We start from the raw sequence: 12,818 nt of genomic DNA on the forward strand, positions 1-12,818 counted from the left end.
TCATATAATTGCAGTGATGTAATATAATATAATGCAATAAAAATGCAATTTATCCCAAGGACATATTTGGCAGAATGCAAAGGTCATTGTTTTCTGACCCTAATTTTCAAGCTACTGTCTGACATTTACATTGTATATCATTAAGAGCATACACAAGAGTATCATGTCTTTTTGGGACCAATTTTACATAAATTATGTGTCTCCATGGCTTGTTTGGATGATGGGATATTCAGTCTATATTAGGAATGTCACATAGATCACCCCCTACAATCACAAGAACGCTGGAAGTAAATCAGAGAAAAGAGAGATTGGAGAGTCCTTCTGAGAAATCCTAAAAGAATCGACAGCATACTTCCAGCAGTAAGATAGACTGAGCTCTTGAGTAAGGCTCCTCCTATCACTAACACATAGAAATGCTGAAAAAACATATCCCCCAGAATTTAAAGACATGTATGAACTCAGAAAAGGATGAAGGGAAATCCTCAAGTACCAGACAGAAAGAAAGGACTCAGAGTCAGAGCAGTAAGGCCAAACAGGCGCCACAGCACACCATGAAGATTGCACAACCAGATCCAGGCACTGCAAGCTGGGGGCTGGAGTGCTAATACCAATGTGGAGGGAAAGAAGGCCTCAGATCTTGATGGTGCAGGGGAGCTGGCATCTTAGACAGCTCTGACAAGGGGATTAGAAAGGTTGCCAGGGAAGCAACGCTGGCTCAGGGAAGTCATGAGGAGGCTTATGCCTGGGCCCTTGGCTGGAAACAAGTCATCCGCAGGAAATTAAAACCTAAGAGTGCACTCTGCTCAATGTGGAATTCAAATGTATGCTACCTGTATGGCACAAGAAACCCAAGCCAAACAACTAACATAAAACCAGATCTAGAACCTTTGAAACCTTCAGGATTCCCAATTGAAACAAATGCAAAACAACTCTCTAGGCCCATTTTCACAACTAGTGACTCAGGAATCCATCAGGAAAAAAATCTGCTACATAAAAATTCACAATAAAAAGTTATAAATGTATAGAAAAATGTACTCATTTTGAGGGACTGTTAGAAAATTCACCAAACAAGAGAATTAGCACCCTAGTCTGGGTATAATAGATTAATCTTAAAGAGACTATAAAATAAGTATATTTTAAAATAATTGAAGACATAAAGGAGAGAACAGAAACCAAAGTGAAAAACCAAAACAATATGAAAAAAAGATCAGAAAGATTTGAATGAGAACCAAACAGAGTTTCCAGTAATGAAAAATAGAATCACAGAAATTGGTGGACAGATTAAAGAGCAGGTGAGACAAAGGAGAAAGGAAAATTAGTGAATTGGATAGTGTATGTGAGGAAATTACCCAAAATGTGACCTGGGGTTGGGGGGGAGGGTGGTTCAGAGAGAGAAATAAACTAGGAAAGTAATTTGGGGGAAGTTCCAATATACGTCTGATCAAAGCTGCAGAATGAAAAATTAAAGGGAAATTGGGAGAAGCAATATTCCAAGAGATAATTGCTGAAAACTTTCCAAGACTGAAAAAAGACATGAGTTTTTAGATTCAATAAAGCATATCATGTCCCAAGCAAAATAAATTTAAAAAAATCCACACCTAGATAAATATAGTGAAACTATAGAACACCCTAGAAAAGGAGAAAAATCTCAAACCAGAAAGGAAAAGCAAAATTACCTGCAAAGGAACCATACAGGTTGTAATTTAGCCACATGATCACAGCTAACTGCAAAAGAAACTGGGAAATATAGTCCAGCTGTGTGTCCGAGAAGACAAGAATGTGTTTTTTGGAGACCAGATGCAATCTCTACCACAGTATAATTATCACCTTCTGAGTGTTGAGCTCAGACCTATAGAAAAAGGGAGAAAGAACAATGCTCATGGGAGATGAAACCTTTCTAACAATTCTCAAACCACACTACTCAAAGTACTGGAACTTCCTACTCTGAAATGATTTTGGCTTTGCTATTGTAAACGGTAGTAAAGGAATTCTGCCACCCACTTTGAATATAACATGTTCTAGAAATGAATCTTGTCCAACTTAAATTAATAGAGAAGAGTGAAATTTTGGGTTTGTTTTTCAAACACGGAGTTGACTGCTCATACAATAATACATTTATAATATTAATAGCATAAGAAGATCTCAGGAAGTTACCCAAGTTAGCCCTGGTCAATGCAACAAGAATAAGGCATGTCTCATTTGTGCATGTCACATAGCAGAAACTCAGAAAAAGCCTGTTGAATCCATTCATTGATACTTTCATCCTACAAACATTTATTGGATGGACACACTGAGCATTGTTCTAGACCTCCACTGTCTAACATACTAACCATTAGTCAAAAATAGCTATTTAAATTTAAATGAACTAAAATTAAATAAAATTAACAATTCAGTTCCTCAGTCACACTAGCCACATTCCAAGTGCTCAATAGACACATGTGGCTGGCTAGTGGCTACCATATTAGACAGCACAGATATAGAATATTTGCACCATCACAGAAAGTTCTATTGGCTAGTGCTGTCTAGATGCTGGAAATACAGTGGTGAACACAACAGGCAAATTTCCTGTCTTCATGAAGTCTACTTCTGTGGGAGGAGGCAGACAATGACCAAATAAGTTAGTAAAGTGTATGATATGTCACATGGTGATAAGTCTATGGAGAAAAACTAAGCAGGAACAGAAAACAGGTAGCGGGAATGGAGGGGTGGGGAAAGTAGTTGCAATTTTAAATAACATAATTTGGGAAGAGCTTACCAAGAAGACTGTTAGTTAACATAATGCTAGCTGATGTAACAAGTAAGGGCTCAGATCTCAGTGGCTAAACACAATAGTTTATTTCTTGCTCCAATCACTGAGCTGTGGGGAGGGACTGTGAAATTATGAGGTGGAATATGTTCCATGTGGTCTTTCAGGGCCACAGGCGAATGGAGGCTTTCCCATCCTTAACACAGAGCTTCCAGAGTTGCCCTGGATGTTAATGTCAAGCCAGAAGATGGGAGAAAATAAGAAATGGAGTATTGTTCAAGAGCTTTCTATGGTCTATGGGTCAGGCTTGGAAATGGTATGATCACTTTCTCCTGCATTCATTTGGCCAGAACTCAGTCACAGGTAGGGTGATCAACTTTGCCAGTTTTCCAGGACTGAGGGGTTTCCTGAGATGTAGGACTTTTAGTGCCCAAACCAAGACAGTTCCAGGCACACTGGGATGAGTTGATCACCTTATCACACGTCTTCATCTGGATGTAATGGGAAATATGCCACTTTCTAGCAATATTTCTATTCAGTGGAAAGGGTGAATGAGTCTTTGGTGGGCAGCTAGCTGTCTGCCATAATAACATTTACCTCAAAGAAATAAGAAAGCCAGCATGCAGATGTAGGGGGAGTGAAGAAGAGCATTATAGGCAGAGGCAATAGCAAATGCAAAGGCCCTGAGGCAGGAGTGTACTTGGCATAGAGGTGGAAAAGCAAGGGGGCCAGCATGGCTGGAATGGAGTAGGTGAGAGAGAGCACCCAGAGCATCCTTACAGTCTCCCACTGGTCTAGTAGCAACCCTTTTAGATGTCATTGTTCACTTCCACCAAACTGGCCATAATTTGGTCGTAAAGAAATGATGACCATCTTGGTTAACTCCTTTGCTGCAATCCAGATACACAGCCTGTGGCCTGTGTTTAACAGTTTAATAGCCCTATCAAAAAAGTTAACTGGTGTGGGCTTATAATACCTGAAACTGGATAATTTATAAACAAAAGGAATTTGTTTCTTACAGTTATTGAGGCTGAGAAGTCCAAGGTCAAGGGGCCACATCTAGTGACAGCCTTCTTGCTGGTGGGGACTCTCTGCAGAGTGCTGAGGCAGCACAAAGCATCACATGGTGAGGGGGCCAAGTATGCTAGCTCGAGTTTCTCTTCCTCTTCTTATAAAGCCACCAGTCCCACCCCGATGATAACTCATTAAAATATTTACCCATTAATTCATTGGTCCATGAATGGATTGATCCAGTTATGAGGGCAGAGTCCTCATGACCCAATCACCTCTCAAAGGCCCCACCTCTCCATACTGCCACATTGGGGATTAAATTTCAACATGAGTTTTGGAGGGCACAAACATTCAAACCATAGCCTAGCCATACTGAGATATCAGTTGGACCTATGGCACCTAGTTCCAGAAATATGTGAGTAGTGGAAGAGGAACAAGTATGAAAAGTACATAGATTCATGCTGTGGAAAATTCTTCCAAACAACAGATGTAAGTGGAGGATTCGTTCTCATTGATGCCCCATCAAAATGGAAGTTTTCCCCTGTCAGAGAAACGCTTGATGTAGTGGGCTGAGTAGTGTCTCCCCAAAATTCATGCCCACCTAGCACCTCAAATGTTGACCTTATTTGGAAGTAGGGTCTTTGCAGATGTAATCAAATTAAGATGAGATCATACTGGTTTAAAATGGACCCTAAATCCAATGACTGGTATCCTTCTAAGAAGAAGAGGAGGCCCAAAGACACATAGAGAAGAAGGTCATGCGAAGTTGGAGGCAGAAATTGGAGTGATACTGCCACAAGCTAAGAAATGCCGGGAACCACCAGGAACTAGAAAAGGCAAGGAAGAATTCTCTGATATAGCCTTCAGAGGAAGTGTGGCCCTGCCAACACTGTCATTTTGGACTTCTGTCCTACAGAACTGTGAGAATAGATTTCTATTGTCTTAAACCACCTAGTTTGTGTTAATATTTTTACAGCAGTAGTAGGAAACTGATGCACTTAAATGTGGCATTTATAATTCCAAGTGCATAATATGTCTCTTTTATTAATTGGAAGAAATAGAATTGATGTGGATTCCTTTATTTACAGGCACAAAGTTGCAACAATACTATAAACAGTAAGATTGTGTGTGTGAAGTTGCATGTTGTATGCATCCCAGCTACCAACAATTAAAGAATTTCAATTAGCTATAGTGGAAGTAAGGCTGAATTATTTCTATTATTTTTATAGAAAATGATATTACAAAATTATTGTCACATGAAGATGTGATCAAAGAGTTATCTAGCCACAAAAAAGAAGGAAAGAAAGTATTGTAGAGATCTTTCAGGAAGCTAATTAATATAAAATATTATGCTATTTGTATTTATTTTTGTTTGGGATACTTGTCATCTTTTTTAAAATTTATAATTTGTTGCCAGTTTTGTTCTCATTCTAAATAAGCACATTGTACCTAATTTTGTATTTGTTATTTTGTATTCTTTTTTAAAGAGTTCTCTCCCATCACCACAAAATGCTATAAGTTTCAGGCCCCACAAAACCCAGGCCCCACAAAAACTGACTCCATAGGAATTTTGTGTCAGCATCCTTTCGCAACATGTTTTTCAGAAATCTACAGGCAAGTTAAGCCTTCTGGGAACTCATATCATAAGTGAACCAAGTAATGCCTGGATTTATAGCTATTCTGCACAAACAGGATTTTCATAAGGTAACATAAACTGCTCTGAAATTGCTAGTACTTCTTGTAGTGGTTTCTCGACAACAGTTCTAATGGCATCTCGGGTGGGACAAAAGTTTGTTGTTCCAGGATGTCCCTCAGAACTTCAGAATATTTGACATCCCTGATCTCCACCTGCTAGATGCCAGTAACAGGCTCAACTCCACGACAATCAGAATCACTCCCAAATGTTTCTGAACTTCCCCTGGGCTTATTGACGGGGGAGAAGTACTGTACCCATTGAGAACCAGCAAGTGGCCCTGAGATATTCTTTGTAAATCCCATTTTATAAGATTGAGATCAAATTAGAATTGGATTCAAGGGTGAGACCCCTTGCTTTGTGCCTCTCTGACAGGGCAGACTCTCCCTGGTTCTTCCACATCAGCCCCTCTTTCCTGCAAGTGAGGCCTGGGAAACATCTTGAAAATGCTCCCCATATGATCCTGATGTCCACTGAAATTTGAGAACACTCATTCTCAAATCAGGGTGACTTTGGCACCTAGGGGACATTTGGCAGTGTTTGGGGACAATTTTGGTTGTCACAACTTGGGGAGAGGCTGATACTGGCATTTGGTGGGTAGAGACCAGGGACACTGTTAAACATCCTACAATGTACCAGACAGCCACCACAACAAAGACATATCCAGCCCAAAATATCAGTAGTGCTGAGGTTGAGAAAACCCGATCTAGACATTAGGTGTCCCTGAAATACTCTATGTCAATCCCATTTTAATCGATCTAATTCTACTTTAATGGAGTTGGTAGACGTTGTGTCCACCAAGTCCTATGGCTTTCAACCAGGCTGACTTGCTTGGAGCCATAAGCAGGGTTGTGCCCTGAATTGTTGGGAGCCCTCAGCCCTTCTCGAATGTGACAAGGTTTACAGGAGCCCCCAGGGAGTCCTGATCTCTCCAGGCTACTCTAGGTAATTATGACACAGCCAGACTACAGGTACTTACCAAATCATTTCTGTGTCATCCTTCCTCTGTTTTATTTTTGCAAAAATAAAAAACAAACACATATGCATTATAACTTTTCCTTGTAACATAAAATATGCCCTGTTTTGTGCCTTACTTTTAAAAGTAATGCTTTTCCTCAGCCTTTTTTACAGCTGTATAATACCCCACAATGAGGATGTACCATAGTTTATTCCACTACAAACCAATGAGCATTACGGTTGTTTCTAACATTTGTTAGGTACAAAAAATGCCACAATGAATAATCGTAGATATGCATTAGTTTGTATTTATGGAGGTGTTTTCTCATGGTGGATTTGTGGAAACAAGATTACTGGATCAAAAGACAAATACAAATGTAACTCTGTTATATATTGCCAAGTTGTCTCCATAGTGGCTATACAATTTTTCACTTTCACGTGTAATGTAGGAGAGTGCCTGTTTTCCTACAACCTTGCCAGCAGAGTGTTTTGTTAAACTTTTGAATTTTTGTTCAAAAGAGGGATGAAAAATGTAGTCTCAGTGTAGTTTTACCTTACTACAAATGAAGTTGAGCAGGCCGGGCGCGGTGGCTCACGCCTGTAATCCTAGCACTCTGGGAGGCCGAGGTGGGTGGATCGTTTGAGCTCAGGAGTTCGAGACCAGCCTGAGCAAGAGCGAGACCCCATCTCTACTAAAAATAGAAAGAAATTATATAGACAGCTAAAAATATATATAGAAAAAATTAGCCGGGCATGGTGGCACATGCCTGTAGTCCCAGCTACTCGGGAGGCTGAGACAGGAGGATCCCTTGAGCTCAGGAGTTTGAGGTTGCTGTGAGCTAGGCTGATGCCATGGCACTCACTCTAGCCTGGGCAACAGAGTGACACTCTGTCTCAAAAAAAAAAAAAAGTTGAGCATATTTTCTTATATATGAGCATCATCTGTGGACCATTTATATCTTTTGTTCATTTTTCTATTGTGTTTTTGGTCTTTTTCTTCTTGATCTTTAGGAGTTATTTATGTGCAAGGAAGATTAGCCCAGAAAGGGGATTTTTTTTTAAACTGAAAAGGAAGTTTTAAAACTGGCAAAGTTAAAGTCATGATCAACTAAAAAGTTGAACTTTCTCCACCACTAAGCAGGAGGGAACATGGGGATTAGGTCAAATATAGACAAATAAGTACAATGGCTTTTTGTTTACTTCCTTTTTTTCCCACATGGAATAAAGTGTGAACAGTGCCATCCATGACTCACTACATATGGCCGAGGCTCCAGAAAAATTTCAAATCCAATGAGCTTTCACCCTGGGCTTCCTGAAAGTGAGACCTGCTGCTAAGATATAGCAAATTTGCCAACCAGCTCCTTAAGAATGGGATGATGGGCTAGGCGCGGTGGCTCACGCCTGTAATCCTAGCACTCTGGGAGGCCGAGGCGGGTGGATCGCTCGAGGTCAGGAGTTCGAGACCAGCCTGAGCAAGAGTGAGACCCCATCTCTACTAAAAATAGAAAGAAATTTGCTGTACAACTAAAAATATATAGGGAAAAAATTAGCCAGGCATGGTGGCGCATGCCTGTAGTCCCAGCTACTCGGGAGGCTGAGGCAGTAGGATCCCTTAAGCCCAGGAGTTTGAGGTTGCTGTGAGCTAGGCTGATGCCACAGCACTCACTCTAGCCCCGGCAACAAAGTAAGACTCTTTTTAAAAAAAAAAAAAAAAAAAAAAAAAAGGAACAAGATGATGATGTGATCTCAAAAAGAAAACTCCTAAGAAAGAAAGCATGTTTCTTAGTTCTTAAATACATTAACTGGAGGCACGAATAGAGGATCGCTATTTACGTATCCCAAAAGCCAGGTGTTTCCTAACTAACAGTAACACCCTCTTGGCCCTAATTTGAATTTTAGGGGTCTGTTTAAAGTAGAAAATAGCAATAGAAAAATGTGAAACTCAAACTATTGTGTCTAGATAAACATCTTGCAGCAACGATAACTTGGGAATGGTCTAAATTTAGAGAGCTTGAGCACCCTCAGTTACGTTACTGCGCGCAGTCTGCATGGGTGCTCACTTTGATGGGAAATAAAAGAGCAATGGGAAAATAAATCAGTCATTCTAAGTGAAGGCAACTTGACCATCAATACCTGATTGGAGTGGATTCCAAAGAGAAGAGAGCAAGTGAAGATGGCAAGTGTAGACAACTCATTCTAGGAGTTCTGCTGTAAAAGAGAGGAGAAAATTAGGGCCATGACTGGCATGGGATGGACAGCTGAGGGAAGCATGTGTGTGTTTGAAGTCCTGAAGCTAGTACAGTGTGTTCGTGGGCCAGCCCAGCTTTCTCCAGCACAGGGGGGAAATTGCTGATGTCAGAGAGAGAATTGTCAGGGTAAGTCCTTGAGCAGATGAGTTGGTGGGACTGGTGTCACAGGCCTGTGCCCTGTGCAGGCTCCCAGGGCCCCAGGCTCAGAAGGGCCTTGCGCTTGGTTTAATGCTCTGTGGCACCATCTTGTAATTTTTCGTAACTTTACCTTTTTAAGTGAATCCGAAGGAACATAGAAGCACGTGCCAGGGGCTTGGAGCCTCAGTTGACACACAGTCTTGCCTCCCGCCACCTCCTTGGGACAGGTTCTTTAGTCACTTGTTCCCAGACCTTTGGTGACCCAGGCCTCACCTGGCGTCCTGCTCCCTGGCCCTGCCCCACCAGCTCACTGCCCTCTGCCTACAATTGACTTGGTCGGGAGAAAGGAGGAAAGCCCAATTTCCCTTGTCACCCTCCACCCCCATTGGAGTCTGGGCACAGGGGTAGTTGGGCTCAGGTGCATACCCTGGGATATTTCAGGGCAGGGTGGGGTAGTGGCCATTCTGCTCCGGATTGGCAGTGCCACAGCATGTCCGGGCAGCTTAACAGAGGCTGAGTCCTGATGGGGGCAAGCCTCTCATCCATCCCCAATCCAGGTACCTAGTGTGCCCTGGCACAGAGGGTTAAAGATCCCTGAGGGTCATCCATCTGCCATGGGAAGCCTGGTTTGACTTCTTCAGAGCTCTCCCTGTTCTCAGTGCAGCGGGTTGGTATGGCAGCTGGTGGGAGGAGGGCCTGGCAGCCATCAGACCTAGTATGTGCAGTAAAATTTATGCTAATGATTCAAACCTTTCATTTTTTCTTTACCAAGAGCAACATTAAATAGCAAATAAAGGCACAAGGACAAGTTGAGAGAGAGACAGAGACAGAGACTGAGGAAGGAAAAAGCTTTATATTTTAGTACCTTTTCCCCTACTTTTTAAACAAGGTGCCCACATTTTTTTTTTTTTTTTTTTTTGAGACAGAGTCTCACTTTGTTGCCCAGGCTAGAGTGAGTGCCGTGGTGTCAGCCTAGCTCACAGCAACCTCAAACTCCTGGGCTCAAGCGATCCTCCTGCCTCAGCCTCCCGAGTAGCTGGGACTCCAGGCATGCGCCACTATGCCCGGCTAATTTTTCTATATATATATTTTTAGTTGTCCATATAATTTCTTTCTATTTTTAGTAGAGACGGGGTCTCGCTCTTGCTCAGGCTGGTCTCGAACTCCTGACCTTGAGCGATCCACCCGCCTCGGCCTCCCAGAGTGCTAGGATTACAGGCGTGAGCCACCGCGCCCGGCCTAGGTGCCCACATTTTTATTTTACACTGGGCCCCACAAATTATGTGTCCAGCCTTGCACACCACTAAAATGTCACATAAACTGAATACCTACTATGTTCCAGGCACTGCTCTAGATGTTTTCATGTAAATGATCTGATCTGATTCTCTTTGAAATTCTTCCCTAATGACACTGTTCTACAAGCTGAGGAAGTGTCCTTGAGCAAGCAAGATGGTTAAGGGGAACAGGAACTAGGTCTGTCTGTTGTCCTGGGCAGCACCTTGAAATTCCCCAGCCTGCAGAAATGATGCAGCATCTTGAGATAAGCCTTTATCTTCATGTCATCTCATCAATTTTATTAGCTGCCTATTAATTTCTGAAGAGTCCTGTTTTTCCATCTTTCTTTAAAACATGTACAAGATCCCAGATTTCTTAAAGCAAGGGGGCTTTGCAGGTGGCCTTGTGCTGCAAGATGGAGAATGCTGGGCAGGTGCTTGTGGCAGCAACAGGAAATGTGTGAGATGCCCTTGTGTGCCCTCCTTCTTGTCCAGTGGGATGCTGGCAATGTTGATCAAACAGCTCTTGGTGAAAATTGAAAACCTGATTTGTAGCATTTGCCAATTTCCATGGTGTAAATACTCCCACCATGACTGACTCCAAGCTACCGACACCATGAGGAGTTGGAAAGCAGTACACAGCGGCAGTGGTACACAGCGCTCTATCATATTTCCACTGTACTGACACAATAGACATTTAAAAACCTTGGGCACAGAGAAAATACAAAATATAATAAAATAATAAATTATGAGCCTTGAGTATTTAGTAACTTTGTTTTTAATATAATTTATGTCATCATATGTTTATTTAGTTTAATTTTTAATAATGGCTGTGTTTAGCCACCAGCTTACGCGACTCCTGAAAATTTAGCAGTCAGCTCTCCTGAGCCGCTGTGAGCTGGTATAAGCTGTGTGAGCTGATATGAGCTGATACAAGCTGGTATGAACCAGTACAAACCAGCTCAAGCACCCCACTGCAGAGGAGCCGAGCTGGAGAATGGGGTGAAGTGTGTTTATGGGAGTTCCTGGGGGACGGGTGCCCGAGGATGTGGGATGTGGGGAGCCCTGTTTCAGAGCTTTAGCCACGGGCCTGTCTCACTTGTTGCATCCACTTTCCTTTGTGGCTGGTCTGAAGAGTGTGGCTGGATCCCCCCTGCTCCTTTCTGCAGCTTTTGCTCAGCTGCTCCCCTGGCTCAGAGGGAACCAACACATCCTCCCTCGCCCATAGCTTGAGGAGCTTTCAAAGCCCCACCTCCGTGTGGCGACTAAAGCCTGATCCCGAGGCTGAAGATTTCCCTTCCCTTGGGTCAGTTTTCTTTCTTGTCATCTGCAACCAAGAGCAAAATCAGAAGCCCAGCGTGGGAAGGATCCCAGGAAGATGCTGGTTTCTTGACCATTTTAGAAGATCTAGAAATGGAGTCCCAGAGAATGCAAGGGGCTTGCTTCGGTGCCGGGGGTACCCGGGGGCCTTGAGGACCTTGGGCAAGCTGTACACATTTCTTCACGCAGTCAGTACATGTCCACTCTGGGTCGGGCACCATGCCAGGTGCCAGAGTCCTGTCAGTGACAAGCCTGCCATAGAGCCTGTGTCAGGGGCAAGAAGCAAGGGTTCACTTTTGGGTGTTTAAATAAGAGACTAGGTTCAGACGTATCTGGATCTGAATCCTGCCTCTGAATTTGACAGCTGTGTGACAAGTCACTTCAGTCCTCTGAGCCACAGTTTGTTCTTTTCTTATACGGAGATATTCGTTATATTAATATTAATAGTGTTTTTCTCAGGGGATTGGTGTCAGACGTTAATGGGACTGTGTAAATGCCTGGCCCGGGGTAAGTATGAGTTTACTGTGTGATGAGAGAAGTCCCCATGGGAACATTTGCTTGTCGCTGCAGTTTGCCTAGTATCCTGGGCTATTGTAATGATGTGGGACGGAGGCCTTAGAACCCGCTTGCCCTGCCCTGTCTCCAGGGAAAGCAGCTCCTGCCCCCAGGCCCCCAGGGGCCCAAGGTGGGCAAAACTCATTCAGCCTGATCCTGGGCCCCGTCATCTTGCCTGGCACCCACCATGTTCCTGAAAGCCATGCCCATCCCACCCTGCCACACAGTGCCTCCTGGGGGCCTCCAGCCACAGGCTCCCTCACTGACAGGTGGCCTGGACAAGGGCAGCATGCCTTTCATCCTAACCCCCTGCTGCAGCCTGAGGGACCCAGCCCTCTCCCACTGGGGAAGCTGCCAGCCCCAGTGCTGAGCGTGAACACCATGGGCACTCTGCCTGTCTTGTCATGGGGCATGGGAAACCCTAGGAAGATGCCCGTTTCCAGCAAGTACCTGTGCCCACACTGTGGGCAGGACTTCCTGAAGCTCACACTTTGGAGAAGCATGTCTAGTCCCCCACACAGGCAAGAAGTCTTGCCTGTGTGCCACCTGTGGCATCATCTTTATGACCCAGAGTGACCTATAGAAGTACAACAGACCCAGACACACCTCAACAGCTCCTGGCTATCCTCCAAGTCCAGTGGGGGAGGGCAGCCTACCAGAGGGCAGGGGAAAGTCGGAGCTAGAGGGAAGGCAATGGGGCATCGGAGAGACCTCCTTCTCCAGGCACCCAGGGTGCCGGGCAGTGTCCAATGTCTGCCACATATTTGTCCCTTGCTGCCACGAGCCTAGACATGAAATCAGAAGCTGTTTACACATTTAGAGACTGCCAATAGGGAAGCCCCTTTGGAGTCTAATGCTCGGCTTCCCCTGGGTTT

This window comes from Eulemur rufifrons, chromosome 30 (assembly GCF_041146395.1).
Source record: "Eulemur rufifrons isolate Redbay chromosome 30, OSU_ERuf_1, whole genome shotgun sequence".
In the NCBI taxonomy this organism is placed as follows: domain Eukaryota; kingdom Metazoa; phylum Chordata; class Mammalia; order Primates; family Lemuridae; genus Eulemur; species Eulemur rufifrons.